This window comes from Schistocerca cancellata, unplaced genomic scaffold, assembly GCF_023864275.1.
Source record: "Schistocerca cancellata isolate TAMUIC-IGC-003103 unplaced genomic scaffold, iqSchCanc2.1 HiC_scaffold_818, whole genome shotgun sequence".
In the NCBI taxonomy this organism is placed as follows: domain Eukaryota; kingdom Metazoa; phylum Arthropoda; class Insecta; order Orthoptera; family Acrididae; genus Schistocerca; species Schistocerca cancellata.
The window spans coordinates 854,220-874,101 of NW_026046829.1; the positions used below are offsets into that span (position 1 = coordinate 854,220).

At 27.0% G+C, this 19,882-nt stretch overlaps 1 long non-coding RNA gene across 1 annotated transcript; it reads left to right on the forward strand.

Annotated features, from left to right (window-relative positions):
* Positions 1-2,294: 2,294 nt before the first annotated feature.
* LOC126143523 (uncharacterized) lies at positions 2,295-18,955 on the forward strand. The gene is made up of 3 exons (XR_007529746.1): positions 2,295-2,451; positions 18,033-18,611; positions 18,766-18,955. It is a non-coding gene; the product is annotated as an uncharacterized LOC126143523 (long non-coding RNA).
* The last annotated feature ends 927 nt before the right edge of the window (positions 18,956-19,882 follow it).

Below are 19,882 nucleotides of genomic sequence, written 5' to 3' on the forward strand. Positions count from 1 at the left end.
CGCACTATAAGATTTCACATTTTGGTAATAAATAACTAAACAATAAGAAACTAAACCTAAACCATCCCATCCTAATAAAATTCTAATCAAATTAGGACTAATAATTAAAACAATAATAATAAAACGATTTATATTTTTTTCTCCCAATATATAGTTCCCTCTATAATAAATAACCAAACCAGAAATATACTTAACAACAGACATAAAAATAAGAGACATTCAATCCAAAATTAAAGTCATAACAACCATAGAACCATTTAAATTAAAAAGTTCTCATTCAACAAAAACTCAATAATCAATTATTAACTAATAAATGCCCAAAATAAAAATTACAGTTCTAGAAGAAAATAAAGAAAAAAACTCAAAGAACAAATAGAAAACAAATTAACGGGCTAAGATGAAAGAAATTCATATCATTGATTCCACAAAACAACATTTTTAATTAAAATACTTAAGCAACCTAAACAAAATAATACTCCCCCTTTAAACAAAGAATATTTAAAGATAATCAATGTAAAAGTAAAAGATGATATTCACGAAAATAACCAAGAGAACATGTATAAACACCAGAATAATAATTACCATGTTGAGAATAAGATTACATGTATAAAGTATAAACAGCTCTTAAAAAATCCCGTTTCACCCATTCTTTACTTTCAAGGACTCTATTACATTTGTATTAATAACATCATTATTAATTATATTATGTTTGATTAATCCTAACCTTCTAGGGGATTTTGTACCTGCAAACCCATTAGTAACTCCCGTCCATATCCAACCAGAATGATATTTCTTATTTGCATATGCAATTCTACGATCAATCCCTAATAAGCTAGGGGGTGTTATTGCACTATTCTTATCAATTAGAATGTTAATAATTTTACCATTTTATAATAAAACACCATTTCGAGGTATTCAATTCTATCCTATTAATAAAATTTTATTCTGAATTATAGTAGTTGTATGCTTATTAACATGAATTGGTAAACGACCTGTTGAAGAACCTTACATTATAACAGGACAAATCTTAACAATTATCTTCTTAATTAATGTACATATTGCAAACGCATGAGTTAAACTAATTAAGGAATAATAAGTTAATTAGCTTGGGAAAAGCATATGTTTTGAAAACATAAAACTAGAAGTTTAACTCTTCTATTAACTTTTCTTAAAAAATTTCACTACATAAATGAAATAAATAAAATCTTTAAACCGACAAAGAAAATAAAAAAATTTAAAGATAAAGGCAAAAAACTTTTTCAAGCCAAGTACATTAACTTATCATAACGAAAACGTGGTAATGTTCCCCGAACTCAAATAAACCCAAAGGACATTACAGCAAGCTTAATAAAAAATATAATAGAATAAAAATCACCACCTAAAAAAATTAAAGCTAATAATATTCTTATAAAAACAATTCTTGTATTCTCAGCTAAAAAAATTAAAGTAAAGCCACCTGCACCATATTCAATATTAAAACCTGAAACTAACTCAGATTCACCTTCGGCAAAGTCAAAAGGAGTACCGTTAGTTTCAGCTAAACAAGAAGCAAAACAAGCTAAAGCTAAAGGAAAAGAAATAATAATAAATCAACAATAAAGCTGGTAATTTATAAAATCAAACATGTTAAAACTACCAATTAAAATAATTAAAGATAATAAAATTAAAGCCAAACTAACTTCATATGAAATTGTTTGAGCAACAGAACGAAGAGAACCTAATAAAGAATAATTTGAATTAGAAGACCAACCAGCAATTATAACAGTATAAACACGTAATCTAGTACAACATAAAAAAAACAAAAATCCATAAGAAAAAGAACACATATAAGTCAAGTAAGGGAAAATTACTCAAACAGCCAAGGAAATTATTAAATTAAAAACAGGAGAAAAATAATAAAGTAAATAATTAGATATAATAGGAATTGGCTGCTCCTTACAAATTAACTTAATAGCATCACTAAAGGGCTGAGGAATTCCTACAAAACCTACTTTATTTGGGCCCTTTCGAATTTGGATGTAACCTAAAACCTTACACTCCAATAAAGTTAAAAAAGCAACATTAATTAAAACACAAATAACTAATAAAAGAAAATTCAAAATAAACATAAATAAATCATAAAGTATCAATACTATTTGTAGAAAAAAATCTACATAAATGAATTCTAAATTCAACACATTAATCTGTCAAAATAGTAATTTAATTAATATTAATCAATAAAATAAAAAATATTTCGACCATATGGTCCTTTCATACTAATATGAATCAATAATCTTAGGATAGAAACAGACCTGGCTCACGCCGGTGTGAACTCAGATCATGTAAGAATTTAAAGGTCGAACAGACCTAATCACTGGGCTACTGCACCCAAAATTTTCCTTATCCAACATCGAGGTCGCAATCTGCTTTGTCGATATGAGCTCTCAAAAACAATTACGCTGTTATCCCTAAGTTACTTAATCTTATGATCATAAATTATGGATCGAAACAACAAACATAAATAAATGATATAATAATGAAGAGTTTATTTATTCTTCATGTCACCCCAACAAAACATCATCATTAAATATAGAAAGACAAAAAACTATATAAAAATAAAATGTGAAGCTCTATAGGGTCTTCTTGTCCTAAAGAAAAATTTAAGCCTTTTGACTCAAAAGTTAAATTCAAAAATTTATTAAGAGACAGTTGATTTCTCGTCAAGCCATTCATTCCAGCTACTAATTAAGAGACTAATGATTATGCTACCTTTGCAAGGTCAAAATACCGCGGCTCTTTAAAAATCTGCTCAGTGAGCAGGCCAGACCTCAAAGTATTTTCAAGAGGACATGTTTTTGATAAACAGGCGGAAATCAATTTTGCCTAGTTCCTTATAATAAGTTCACAAGGTAAAAATTATATACAAATAAATATACTAATTCTATCATTATTACAAATATTTTAAAATTAAATAAATAATCTTAATAAAAAACCTAAAATAATTATAAAATCAAAATAAAAAATAATGAATTAAAACGTAATCTTAAAGATAGCTGGTTTAAAGCTTACTATTATATTTTATAAAACAAATTATAGGTTATTAACTTCAAAGCTTATCCCTTAAAGAATAAATAAGTTAATATTCATACTTAAAAAATTAAATAAAAACAATTAACTTCAAAAATTAAATTTTTTCTTAAGAAACTTCATATCTTGGGAAACGATTAACATCTCATTTCTATAAATAATTTAATAATAATTAGGATACATTAACTATAAATTATTTATAAATCAACCCAAATCGAGACAAGTAAAATAAATACAAAATTTTATAAACCCCGATACAAAAGGTACAATAAATAAAATCTACTTTTAAAAATTTAAAATAATATTTCATAAAACAATTACATTACCAATAAACTATAATCTAAAAAATCAATTCTACATTATATACTAAGACAAAATTCGACAAAATTATTTTTATTAAATAATTAAATAAACAAAAAATAAATATAATGAAATAAATAATCAAGATACCCTGATTTGCACAGAAAAATTTTCAGTGTAAATGAAACACTTTACTAATAAGTTATATCTTGAAACTCTTACTAGATACACTTTCCAGTACATCTACTATGTTACGACTTATCTCATCTAAATTGAAGCTAAATTAAAACAATAAAATAGAATAATCAATAATGAGAGCGCCGGGCGATGTGTACACACCTCAGAGCCAATATCAGTTAAATTAAATAAATTAAATTACTATCAAATCCTCCTTCATTAGCAGTATTTCACCATCAAATCCGTTATAAACAAATATCTATTGTAACCCACCTCCTCTTAACTATAAGCTGCACCTTGACCTGAAATATTTTATAATTATAAATCTTGAGAATTATAACTCTAAAAAGATTCTCTGATAATGGAGATATACAAACAAATAAATCAAATAGAGTAAATCATGTATTATCAATCACGGGGTTGGTTCCGCAGAATGGAATGAGATACCGCCAAATTCTTTGGGTTTAAAGACCTTAACTAATAGTAACTTGGTAAATATAATTAACATTTAAAATAATAGGGTATCTAATCCTAGTTTATTATTTAAATTTCACAGAATCATAAAAATAGCTATAAATAAATTTTAACAATTCACCTTACAAATTTATATTTTAACCCTAAAAATATAAACAACTGTTTTAACCAATTATATTCACTTGTATCAATCGTATAACCGCGGCTGCTGGCACGAATTATTCCGATACTAAATCAATTGCTAAATCCAAAATCACTTGATAATTTAATCAAATTACTGCAAAATAAAACATTTAGTTTAACAAAACTTACATATAATACAAAGAAAAAGTGAATAAATACGTAAGAATATAACTTTTGGAAACAAAATAAGAAATTCAAAAATTTTTTTAATTAAGAAAAAATAAAAGATTTAAAAATTAAAAAAAAAAAAGAAAAAAACACAAATAGTGACAAAAAAAAAGAAACGCGCCCTCGAATGACCACAACAAATTCTCTGTTATATATAAATAAAGATTAATATGGAACATGTATACCAATAAATGTATTATATTCTTTCTTATTTAATCTTTCTTTTCACTAATAATAAAGAAAGATTAAATAATATGATAAATATATTTTATACAATTATGTAAATTAATGTAATAAGTTATTAATATAAAATTAACTTTATATTAAGTTAACTTAAATATTAATTAATTAAATAATTTAATTATAGAAAATACATATAATTATATTATTATAATTTAGATAATTATTTATATTAATATAATATTTTATATTTAATAATATAGATTATATTTATTATATCCAATTATAGTAATATTTAATATTAATTTACATATTATTATATAATTTATAATATAATAATTTCTTTTAAGCTAAAACATAAGTAGCTATAATCCTAGGTAAATAAAAGTAATAAAATAATCACTTAATAATAATAAAATAACATTATAAGTATTTAAATTTAATTAAATGTAATATATTAATATAAATTATTTATTGTATGTAATATATAATATATGCTCAAATTATCCAAACCGAGATAAATTAATTAGAAATAGCCAAAATAATACATAAACAAATTTTCAAAAAAAAATTTTAATTTATATACGAAATAAAAAAAATGAAGTGCCTGATTAAAGGGTTACCTTGATAGGGTAAATCAAGTAAATAAAAATTACCTTCATTAAATATTACATAAGACAGAATTAAACTACCTCCTTTAGTATCAAAAACTAACGTGCATCATACACCTTAATGTAAAAAGGTAAGCTAAACAAGCTAATGGGTTTATACCCCATTTATAGAGGTATCAATCCTCTCCTTTTTAATGACCAACAACTCTACAAAACTTCTCTTCCTGTCAACATTAATGATAGGAACGATCCTGTCCATTTCATCAAACTCCTGATTTGGAGTTTGAATAGGACTTGAGATCAACTTACTTTCATTTATTCCGCTCCTAACAAGAAATAAAAATAAAATAATAAATGAATCATCAATTAAATATTTTATTGTCCAAGCAATAGCATCGACAATACTATTATTTTCAATTTTACTGATTCAAATAAAATATCCAATAGGATGAGAAACAGAATTTATTCCATCAATAATAATCAGATCTAAATTATTATTAATGATCGGGACTGCACCTTTCCATTTCTGATTTCCAGAAGTAATAGGAGCTTCAAGATGAAATAACTGTTTAACACTAATAACATGACAAAAAATTGCCCCAATAATGGTGTTATCTTATTGTATTCTATTAAGAACTTTCGTTTGAACAATTATCATTCTAAGAATTATTTTTGGGGCAATAGGTGGTTTAAATCAAACATCTCTACGACAACTTCTAGCATATTCCTCAATTAGACATTTAGGGTGAATAATTAGATCTCTAACAGTTAGAGAAAACATCTGAGAACTATACTTTATTATTTACTCTCTATTAAGATTATTATGGTCTTATTATTTAAGCAAATAAATCTATTTTTTATAAACCAAATTTATTCAGCCAGAAATATAAAAACTGAAATTAAATTTATAATATTTTTATCTCTTCTATCCCTAGGTGGTTTGCCACCATTCCTTGGATTTCTACCAAAATGAATTGTAATATAATCATTATCAGAAAATAACATAACAACTATTATAACCATTATGGTTGTATTAACTACAATTACAATTTATTATTATATACGTATTAGATTCTCAGCCCTAATTATGTCATCCACAGAAAATTCATGATCTATAAAAATAAAGTCTCAAAAATCAAGAATTATTCTCCCTATAACAGTAATAATTTCAACAATAGGATTAATCTCAACATCAACCTTAATCTCATTATACTAAGGACTTAAGTTAACTAAACTAATAACCTTCAAAGTTATAATTAAAAGAATAATCCTTTAGGCCTTAGTAAAATTTCACACCTCTAGAATTACAGTCTAGAATGATAATTGAATATATGGCCTAAACATCATGATAAGAGAGAAACATCTCATAAGTAGATTTACAGTCTACCACCTTAAATTCAGCCATCTTACCGCAAAAATGATTATTCTCATCAAACCATAAGGATATTGGTACTTTATACTTCTTATTTGGAGCATGAGCAGGAATAGTAGGAACATCAATAAGAATACTTATTCGTGCTGAACTCGGCCAACCAGGATCTCTAATTGGAGATGACCAAATCTATAATGTTGTTATTACAGCACACGCATTTGTAATAATTTTTTTATAGTAATACCTATTATAATTGGTGGATTTGGTAATTGGCTCATACCATTAATAATTGGTGCACCAGATATGGCATTCCCACGAATAAATAATATAAGTTTTTGATTATTACCGCCTTCACTAACCCTTCTTCTTACATCTTCTATAGTTGATAACGGTGCTGGTACAGGGTGAACAGTTTACCCCCCTCTTGCAGGAGCTATCGCACATGGAGGAGCATCTGTAGACCTGGCTATTTTGTCACTTCACTTAGCAGGTGTATCATCTATTCTTGGTGCAGTAAACTTCATAACAACAGCAATTAATATACGATCAGAAAGTATAACTCTAGATCAAACACCTTTATTTGTATGATCCGTAGCTATTACAGCTCTTCTCCTCCTTTTGTCACTTCCAGTATTAGCAGGAGCGATTACTATACTACTAACAGATCGAAACTTAAGTACATCATTCTTTGACCCTGCGGGAGGAGGTGACCCAATTCTATATCAACACTTATTTTGATTCTTTGGGCACCCAGAAGTTTACATTTTAATTCTTCCAGGATTTGGAATTATCTCTCACATTGTATGTCAAGAAAGAGGAAAAATTGAATCATTTGGAACACTAGGTATAATTTATGCTATATTATCAATTGGACTAATAGGATTTATTGTATGAGCACACCACATATTTACAGTAGGAATAGACATTGACACACGAGCTTACTTTGCATCAGCAACAATAATTATTGCTGTACCTACAGGAATTAAGGTATTCAGATGATTAGCTACACTATATGGAACTAAATTCAAATTCAATCCACCACTATTATGAGCTTTAGGATTTATTTTTCTATTCACAATTGGTGGACTAACAGGGTTAGTATTAGCAAACTCATCACTTGACATCGTATTACACGATACATATTATGTAGTAGCCCACTTCCATTATGTATTTTCTATAGGAGCAGTATTTGCAATCATAGGAGGTGTTATTCAATGATACCCATTATTTACAGGATTAACTATAAATAATACATGATTAAAATCCAATTTACAATTATATTTATTGGGGTAAACTTAACATTCTTCCCTCAACACTTCCTAGGACTAGCAGGAATACCACGACGATATTCAGATTATCCAGATGCATAAACATCATGAAATGTAGTGTCAAGAATTGGATCTACAATTTCTATTGTAGGAATCATTATATTAATTGTAATTACATGAGAAAGAATGGTTAAAAACCGAGCAATCATATTTAGAGCTAATATAAGAAGATCAACAGAATGACTACAAAATAACCCACCTGCAGAACACAGCTACTCAGAACTCCCATTAATTTCTAGATTCTATTATGGCAGATTAGTGCAGTAGATTTAAGCTCTACAAATAAAGGTTTGACCTTTTATTAGAAAATTTATTAATGGCAACATGATCAAATTTATCCCTTCAAGATGGAGCTTCCCCATTAATGGAGCAACTATCATTCTTCCATGATCATACTGTAGTCGTATTATTATTAATTACAGTAATTGTAGGTTATGCTCTAAGTTATATATTATTTATTGCCTATACAAACCGAAACATACTTCACGGACATTTAATTGAAACAATCTGAACAGCACTGCCAGCAATTACACTAATTTTCATTGCACTCCCATCATTACGACTACTATATTTACTTGATGATTCAGTAGATGCAATAATCACAATTAAAACAATTGGACGACAATGATACTGAAGATATGAATATTCAGACTTTATAGATGCAGAATTTGACACTTATATAACACCAGAACAAGACTTAGAAAATGACGGATTTCGACTCCTAGATGTAGATAACCGAACAATTCTACCAATAAATACGGAAGTACGAGTATTAACAAGAGCATCAGACGTTCTACACTCATGAGCAGTACCTGCATTAGGGGTTAAAATTGACGCAACGCCAGGTCGACTAAACCAAGGAACATTTACAATAAACCGACCTGGATTGTTCTTTGGACAATCCTCAGAAATCTGTGGAGCGAACCACAGATTCATACCAATTGTAATTGAAAGAACTTCAGTAAACTTATTTATCAAGTGATTATCTAAGATAATCTAAGGAGTTAGTTAAAATATATAACATTAGAGTGGCAATCTAAAATAACTAAACAATTAGTACACCTTGAAATACATCAGATGATTGAAAGTAAGTAATGGTCTCTTAAACCAAAAAATAGTAAATTAACGACTATTTCTGATGGGGAAATTTAATCCAAATCCCTCAAATATCCCCTCTCATATGATTCTCCCTATTCATTATATTTTCGGCTACATTAATTTTATTTAATCAAATAAACTTTTTTTCATTTAAACCAAATCTTATTAAAAGAGCAGAAAAAAGAACAATTGATATAAAAAACTTAAATTGAAAATGATAACAAATTTATTTTCAACATTTGACCCATCAACTAATATCTTCAATTTATCATTAAATTGAACTAGAACATTCTTAGGTTTATTATTAATCCCATCAATGTTTTGACTTACACCATCACGAATTAATATTATTTGAAATAAACTAATCCTAACCTTACACAATGAATTTAAAACATTACTAGGACCAAAATCATTTAATGGAACAACATTCATCTTCATTTCAATCTTTATTATAATACTATTTAATAATTTCATAGGATTATTCCCTTACATTTTTACTAGAACAAGACATTTAGCATTAACATTTGCATTTGCTCTACCTATATGATTAAGATTTATGTTAGTTGGATGAATTAATCATACCAATCATTTATTTACACACCTTGTTCCTCAAGGAACACCGCCTGCATTAATATCATTTATAGTATTAATTGAAAAAATTAGAAATGTCATTCGACCGGGTACATTAGCAGTACGACTAGCAGCAAATTTAATTGCAGGACACTTACTATTAACATTACTAGGAAATACAGGACCATCTATAGCAATAAACTTAATCTCACTATTAATTATTGGACAAATACTTCTATTAATTCTAGAATCAGCAGTAGCAATAATTCAAGCTTCTGTTTTCTCAATTTTTAGAACTTTATACTCTAGAGAAGTATACTAAACCTATGTTAACAACTCACTCAAACCACCCATTCCACTTAGTACATTACAGACCTTGACCATTAACAGGAGCAATTGGAGCAATAGTTTTAGTATCAGGATTAGCAAAATGATTTCACCTATTTAACATTAAATTATTCATAATTGGATTTGGAATTACCTTACTAACTATAATCCAATGATGACGAGATGTAGTACAAGAAGGAACATACCAAGGACTACATACAGGATTTGTATCAATTGGATTACGATGAGGGATAATTTTATTTATTGCATCAGAAGTACTATTCTTCTTTTCATTTTTCTGAGCATTTTTTAGAAGAAGACTAGCACCTACTATTGAACTAGGAATATTATGACCTCCAATAGGAATCCAACCTTTTAATCCTATACAAATTCCATTACTTAATACAGTTATTCTTTTAGCATCAGGAGTAACAGTAACATGAGCACATCATAGTTTAATAGAATCTAATCATACTCAAGCATTACAAGGACAATTCTTCACAGTATTACTAGGACTATACTTCACTATACTTCAAGCATATGAGTATTGAGAAGCACCCTTCACCATTGCAGACACAGTTTATGGATCAACATTCTTTGTTGCAACAGGATTCCATGGGCTACATGTAATTATCGGAACAATCTTCTTATCAACATGTCTACTTCGACATTCAATAAACAAATTCTCACCAAGACACCACTTTGGGTTTGAAGCAGCAGCATGATATTGACACTTTGTAGATGTAGTGTGATTATTCTCATACATCTCTATTTATTGATGAGGTAGATAATTGTTTTTATAGTATAAATAGTACATTTGACTTCCAATCAAAAAGCTTGATATTAATCAAGAAAAACAATCCTAATTTTATCTACAAGAATTTTTATTAGATTTATTATTCCAATAATTGTTATAATCCATGCAACAACACTATCAAAAAAATTAATTAATGACAGAGAAAAAAGATCACCATTTGAGTGTGGATTTGACCCAAAAAGATCAGCATGAATACCCTTTTCACTTCGATTCTTCTTAATTGCAGAAATTTTCTTAATTTTTGACGTAGAAATCGCACTAATCCTTCCAATTGTAATTATTTTTAAAACTTCAGATATTATAATCTGAACAATATCAACAATATTTTTTATTATAGTATTACTAGGAGGACTATACCATGAATGAAATCAAGCAGCCTTACAATGAGCAGAATAAAGGGTTGTAGTTAACTATAACATTTGGGTTGCATTACAAAAGTATTGATATAATCAATCAACCTTAAATAGAATATGAAGCGAAATATTGCAGTCAGTTTCGACCTGGAAGGTTGGTAAATAAAATACCCTTATTCTTATTAATTGAAGCCAAAAAGAGGCGTATTACTGTTAATAATATAATTGAACTATAAAGTTCCAATTAAGGAAATGTAAAGTCAATAAGAAAGCTGCTAACTTTTTATATTAGCGGTTAAATTCCGTTAACATTTCTGAAATTTATATAGTTTAAATAAAACATGACATTTTCACTGTAAAAATAATATATGTATATTTATAAATACCTAAAAGTAAAAATACTTCCTTAACATCTTCAGTGTTACGCTCTAATCATAAGCTATTTCAGTAAACGAAAAATAATACCACCAAAGTAAACATTCAAAAAATAAAAGTTAAAAGATAAATCTTAAAATTAGAATCATATCAACCTTGTATATAACCAATTAAATAAATAAATAGTCTATATAAACCTTGACCACCAAATAATTCACTTCAACCATAATCAAGTGATTTAGATGAATAATAACCCAATTATAAAGGAATATATCTAATAAACTTAGTTGAAAGAAAAGGTATAAACCACATAGAACCAGCAAATCTGACAAAAGAAAGTATACTTAAAGAAAATAAATTTTGAGAAAAATCAAAATTAGAAATAAGATAACCTAAATAAGCACCCAAAACAACTACAGTAATAGTTAAAAACTATACATAATAGGGCAAAGCAATAACATGAGGAATAGGAAAAATTAATCAAGACAAAAGACTGCCACGAAAAACAGCTACAAATAATAAACCAATTATACCAAACGAAATATAATAACCCTTATCATCAAAAGAAAATCTAGAATAAAAATTATTATCACCAGATATTGAATAATAAAAAAGACGAAAAGAATAAGAAGCAGTTAAGCCAGTAGAAAAGCAATAAAGAAAAAAAATTAAACAACTAATTCATCTTAAACAAACCATTTCAAGAATTAAATCCTTTGAATAAAAGCCAGCTAAAAATGGTATACCACACAAAGACATACTAGAAACATTAAAACAAACTGAAGTTAAAGGCATAAAATTAACAATAGAACCTATAAAACGAATGTCCTGAGAATCCTTTAAATTATGAATTATTGAACCTGCACACATAAACAATAAAGCCTTAAATAAAGCATGAGCTAATAAATGAAAAAATGCAAGTTTGGGGTAACCCATAGCCAAAATTCTTATTATTAAACCAAGTTGTCTTAAAGTAGAAAGAGCAACAATTTTCTTCAAATCAAATTCAAAATTCGCCCCTAAACCAGCCATAAATATAGTTATACAACCAATTAAAAGCAAAAATCAACCACAATTATAAGTATCCAATGTTGGTCTGAAACGAATTAATAAATAAACCCCAGCAGTAACAAGAGTAGAAGAATGAACCAAAGCAGAAACAGGAGTAGGAGCAGCTATAGCAGCAGCAAGCCAAGAAGAGAAGGGAATTTGAGCTCTTTTAGTTATAGCTGCTAAAACAATTAAAATAGTGATAAGCTTTATTTCAAAAGAATTAGAAATAAAATCATAATAATAAATGTAATTTCAACCACCAAAATTTAATATTCAAGCAATAGAAATTAAAATAGCAACATCACCAATACGATTAGAAAGTGCAGTTAATATACCCGCACTATAAGATTTCACATTTTGGTAATAAATAACTAAACAATAAGAAACTAAACCTAAACCATCACATCCTAATAAAATTCTAATCAAATTAGGACTAATAATTAAAACAATAATAATAAAACGATTTATATTTTTTTCTCCCAATATATAGTCCTCTCTATAATAAATAACCAAACAAGAAATATACATAACAAAAGAAATAAAAATAAGAGACATTCAATCCAAAATTAAAGTCATAACAACCATAGAACCATTTAAATTAAAAATTTCTCATTCAACAAAAACTCTATAATCAATTATTAAATAATAAATACCCAAAATAAAAATTACAGTTCTAGAAAAATATAAAGAAAAAAACTCAAAGAACAAATAGTTAACAAATTCATGGCCTAAGATGAAAAAATTCATATCATTGATTCCACAAAACAACATTTTTAATTAAAATACTTAAGCAACCTAAACAAAAAAATACTCCCCCTTTAAACAAAGAATATTTAAAGGTAATCAATGTAAAAGTAAAAGATGATATTCACGAAAATAACCAAGAGAACAAGTATAAACACCAGAATAATAATTACCATGTTGAGAATAAGAATACATGTATAAAGTATAAACAGCTCTAAAAAAAGAGAAAAAAATTAAAGCAAAATATCTAAAAGAAGATCAAGACATAATTCTATATAATAATCTAAGTTCACCTACCAAATTTAAAGACGGAGGAACAGCTATATTAGAAGAGCTCAAAAGGAATCATCATAAAGCCATTCTTGGTATCAAATTAATTATACCCTTATTAATTACTAATCTTCGTCTACCTAAATGCTTATAAATAATATTAGATAAACAAAATAAACCAGAAGAACACAAACCATGACCAACCATTAAAGAATGAGAACCTATACAACCCCATCAATTCATAGTCATCAATCCTCCAATAACTATTCTTATATGAGCAACAGAAGAATATGCAATTAAAGACTTTAAATCAACCTGACGAAAACAAATAAATCTAACAATAACCACACCAGATAAGCCTAAAGACAATCAAAAATAATTAAACTTTAAACCCAAATAAGAAATAACCTTCATAACACGAAAAACACCATAACCACCTAACTTTAATAAAACACCAGCAAGAATCGTTCTACCTGAAATAGGGGCCTCAACATGAGCCTTAGGAAGCCATAAATGAACCAAAAATATCGGCATCTTAACTAAAAAGGCAAGAATTATAAACACATAAAATATAAAATAATAAGATCCAAAATCAACCAATAAAGGAAAATACAAAGTATTAGAAAAATCATAAAACCTAAATAAAACTAAAAATAAAGGCAATCTAGCAACCAGAGTATAAAAAATTAAATAAACACCAGCCTGTAAACGTTCAGGTTGATAACCTCAACCTAAAATCAAAAGTAAAGTAGGAACTAATCTAGCCTCAAAAAAAATATAAAAGGAAAGAAGACTGAATCTAGCAAAAGAACAATAAAGCATAATCATTAAAACTAAGACTATAAAGACAAAAAAATTAGAATGATAAGAACTTAAATAAACTGAACCTCTAGCAGTAATTATTAAAGAACAAATTCAAAAACTAAGCAAAATCAAACTAAAAGAAAACTAATCAATACCAAAATAATATCTAATCATATTCAAATCCGCATATGAATAAACACAAATCATAAAAACAAAACTAGACATAAACATTAAAGAATGAACCAATCATCAACAATTATTAACCAAACAAAGAGGGATCAAAAAAATAGTTATAAATAAATACTTTAACATAAAGATAGACCAAAAGAATTTAAAAAATCATTCCCATGAGAACGAATTATTGAAACTAAAATAGAAAGACCTAAAGCACCTTCACAAACAGAAAAAACCACGAAAATAACAGGAAAAAAATAATCGTAATCAAACTCAATAAGAAAAACAATAATTAAAATAAATAAAGAAAGAACAATATATTCTAATCTCAAAAGAACCATTAATAAATGCTTATGTTTAGAGGAAAAAACATAAACACCAGCAAAATAAATAAATAAAGAAGTAAAGACAGAGAATATAAACATTAGTTTTAATAGTTTAAAAAAAACGACAGTCTTGTAAACCAGAAATAAGTTCAGCCCCCACTTTTAAAACTTCAGAGGTGGAAAAGCTTTCCATCATCGGTCCCCAAAACCGATATTTTAATAAACTAACCCCGGAAATGATCAAAATAATAATTATATCACTATCAAACGTAATAAATATTAATTTTATTAAATTAAGACACCCAATATCAATAATGCTTTTCATTATCCTACAAACTTTTTTAGTCGGGCTAATAACAGGAACAATAATGGAAAGATATTGATTATCATATATTTTATTTTTAACGTTTCTTGGTGGTATATTAGTTCTATTTATTTATATTATGGGCATTGCATCAAACGAAATATTTCAACCTAAATCAATTACAATAATTATTACCTTAACTATATGAGTATTTATTATATCAATATTAATTAGTCTAGATATAACAATATTTATAGACTTTTTCAAAAATACTGAAACTATAAATATTGATAATTCAATCAATTATCAAGAAATAACAATATCTTTAGAAAAACTATATAATAGACTAACATTTATTATTACAATAATAATAATAATTTATTTATTTTTGGCACTATTAGCAGTTGTTAAAATCACCAATATTAACCAGGGGCCTATTCGTAAAATAAGATAATTTACTAATGAATAAACCCTTACGATTAAGACATCCTTTAATTAAAATCATTAATAACTCTTTAGTTGATTTACCTGCACCAACAAATATTTCATTTTGATGAAATTTTGGGTCTCTACTAGGACTATGTTTAGTAATTCAAATTGTAACCGGACTATTTTTAGCTATACATTATACATCAAATATTGAAATAGCGTTTAGTAGTGTAGTTCACATCTGCCGAGACGAAAATAATAGTTGAATTATTAGAACCTTACACGCAAATGTAGCTTCTATATTTTTTATTTGTATTTATTTACATGTAGGACGAGGAATTTACTATGGATCCTACATATACATGCACACCTGAATAATTGGTACAGTAATTCTATTCTTAGTTATAGCAACCGCATTTATAGGATACGTTTTACCTTGAGGTCAAATATCATTCTGAGGTGTGACAGTAATTACTAATTTATTATCAGCAATTCCATATTTAGGAACAGATTTAGTTCAATGGGTATGAGGAGGGTTTGCTGTTGATAATGCAACATTAAACCGATTCTTTACATTCCATTTTGTACTACCGTTTATTATTGCTGCCATGGCAGCAATTCATTTATTTTTCCTCCACCAAACAGGGTCTAATAACCCTTTACGACTAAATGGAGATATTGAAAAAATCCCGTTTCACCCATACTTTACTTTCAAGGACTATTACATTTGTATTAATAACATCATTATTAATTATATTATGCTTGATTAATCCTTACCTTCTAGGGGATCCAGATAATTTTGTACCTGCTAACCCATTAATAACTCCCGTCCATATCCAACCAGAATGATATTTCTTATTTGCATATGCAATTCTACGATCAATCCCTAATAAGCTAGGGGGTTTTATTGCACTATTCTTATCAATTACAATCTTAATAATTTTACCATTTCACAATAAAACACCATTTCGAGGTATTAAATTCTATCCTATTAATCAAATTTTATTCTGAATTATAGTAGTTGTTGTATGCTTATTAACATGAATTGGTAAACGACCTGTTGAAGAACCTTACATTATAACAGGACAAGTCTTAACAATTGTCTACTTTACATACTTCTTAATTAATGTACATATTGCAAACGCATGAGATAAACTATTTAAGGAATAATAAGTTAATTAGCTTAGGAAAAGCATATTTTTTGAAAACATAAAACTAGAAGTTTAGCTCTTCTATTAACTTTTCTTTAAAAATTTCACTACATAAATGAAATAAATAAAATCTTTAAACCGACAAAGAAAATAAAAAAATTTAAAGATAAAGGCAAAAAACTTTTTCAAGCTAAGTACATTAACTTATCATAACGAAAACGTGGTAATGTTCCCCGAACTTAAATTAACCCAAAGGACATTACAGCAAGCTTAATAAAAAATATAAAAGAATAAAAATCACCACCTAAAAAAATTAAAGCTAATAATATTCTTATAAAAACAATTCTTGTATACTCAGCTAAAAAAATTAAAGTAAATCCACCTGCACCATATTCAATATTAAAACCTGAAACTAACTCAGATTCACCTTCGGCAAAGTGAAAAGGAGTACGGTTAGTTTCAGCTAAACAAGAAGCAAAACAAGCTAAAGCTAAAGGAAAAGAAATAATAATAAATCAACAATAAAGCTGGTAATTTATAAAATCAAACATGTTAAAACTACCAATTAAAATAATTAAAGATAATAAAATTAAAGCCAAACTAACTTCATATGAAATTGTTTGAGCAACAGAACGAAGAGAACCTAATAAAGAATAATTTGAATTAGAAGACCAACCAGCAATTATAACACTATAAACACCTAATCTAGTACAATATAAAAAAAACAAAAATCCATAAGAAAAAGAACACATATAAATCAAGTAAGGGAAAATTACTCAAACAGCCAAGGAAATTATTAAATTAAAAACAGGAGAAAAATAATAAAGTAAATAATTAGATATAATAGGAATTGGCTGCTCCTTACAAATTAACTTAATAGCATCACTAAAGGGCTGAGGAATTCCTACAAAACCTACTTTATTTGGGCCCTTTCGAATTTGGATGTAAACTGAAACCTTATGCTCTAATAAAGTTAAAAAAGCAACACTAATTAAAACACAAATAACTAATAAAAGAAAATTCAAAATAAACATAAATAAATCATAAAGTATCAATACTATTTGTAGAAAAAATCTACATAAATGAATTCTAAATTCAACACATTAATCTGTCAAAATAGTGATTTAATTAATATTAATCAATAAAATAAAAAATATTTTAACCATATGGTCCTTTTGTACTAATATGAATCAATAATCTTAGGATAGAAACCGACCTGGCTCACGCCGGTCTGAACTCAGATCATGTAAGAATTTAAAGGTCGAACAGACCTAATCGCTGGGCTACTGCACCGAAAATTTTTCTTAATCCAACATCGAGGTCGCAATCTGCTTTGTCGATATGAGCTCTCAAAAACAATTACTCTGTTATCCCTAAGGTAACTTAATCTTATGATCATAAATTATGGATCGAAACAACAAACATAAATAAATGATTTAATAATGAAGAGTTTATTTATTCTTCATGTCACCCCAACAAAACATCATCATTAAATATAGAAAGACAAACAAAAAACTATATAAAAATAAAATGTTAAGCTCTATAGGGTCCTCTCGTCCTAAAGAAAAATTTAAGCCTTTTGACTCAAAGGTTATATTCAAAAATTTATTAAGAGACAGTTGATTTCTCGTCAAGCCATTCATTCCAGCCACTAATTAAGAGACTAATGATTATGCTACCTTTGCACGGTAAAATACCGCGGCTCTTTAAAAATCTGCTCAGTGAGCAGGCCAGACCTCAAAGTATTTTCAAGAGGACATGTTTTTGATAAACAGGCGGAAATCAATTTTGCCTAGTTCCTTATAATAAGTTCACAAGGTAAAAATTATATACAAATAAATATACTAATTCTATCATTATTACAAAAATTTTAAAATTAAATAAATAATCTTAATAAAAAACCTAAAATAATTATAAAATCAAAATAAAAAATAATGAACTAAAACGTAATCTTAAAGTTAGCTGGTTTAAAGCTTACTATTATATTTTATAAATCATATTATAGGTTATTAACTTCATAGCTTATCCCTTAAAGAATAAATAAGTTAATGTTTATAATTAAAAAATTAAATAAAAACAATTAACTTCAAAAAATTAAATTTTTTCTTAAGAAACTAGATATCTTGGGAAACGATTAACATCTCATTTCTATAAATAATTTAATAATAATTATGATACATTAACTATAAATTATCTATAAATCAACCCAAATCGAGACAAGTAAAATAAATACTAAAATTTTGATAAACCCTGATACAAAGGGTACAATAAATAAAATCTACTTTTAAAAATTTAAAATAATATTTCATAAAACAATTACTTTACCAATAAACTATAATCTAAAAAATCAATTCTACAAAATATACTAAGACAAAATTCGACTAAACTATTTTTATTAAATAATTAAATAAACAAAAAATAACTATAATAAAATAAATAATCAAGATATCCTGATTTGCACAGAAAAATTTTCAGTGTAAATGAAACACTTTACTAATAAGTTATATCTTGAAACTCTTACTAGATACACTTTCCAGTACATCTACTATGTAACGAATTATCTCATCTAAATTGAAGCTAAATTAAAACAATAAAATAGAATAATCAATAATGAGAGCGATGGGCGATGTGTACACACCTCAGAGCCAATATCAGTTGAATTAAATAAATTAAATTACTTTAAAATCCTCCTTCATTAACAGTATTTCACCATCAAATCCGTTATAAACAAAAATCTATTCTAACCCACCTCCTCTTAACTATTAGCTGCACCTTGACCTGAAATATTTTATAATTATAAATCTTGAGAATTATAACTCTAAAAAGATTCTCTGATAACAGAGATATACAAACAAATAAATCAAGTAGAGTAAATCGTGTATTATCAATCACGGGGTAGGTTCCTCTGATTGGAATGAGATACCGCCAAATTCTTTGGGTTTAAAGACCTTAACTAATCGTACCCTGGTAAATATAATTAACATTTAAAATAATAGGGTATCTAATCCTAGTTTATTATTTAAATTTCACAGATTCATAAAAAGAGCTATAAATAAATTTTAACATTTCACCTTACAAATTTATATTTTAACCCTAAAAATATAAACAACTGTTTTAACCAATAATAATCACTTGTATCAATTGTATAACCGCAGCTGCTGGCACGAATTATGCCGATACTAATCAATTGTTAATCAAAAATCACTTGATAATTAAATCAAATTACTG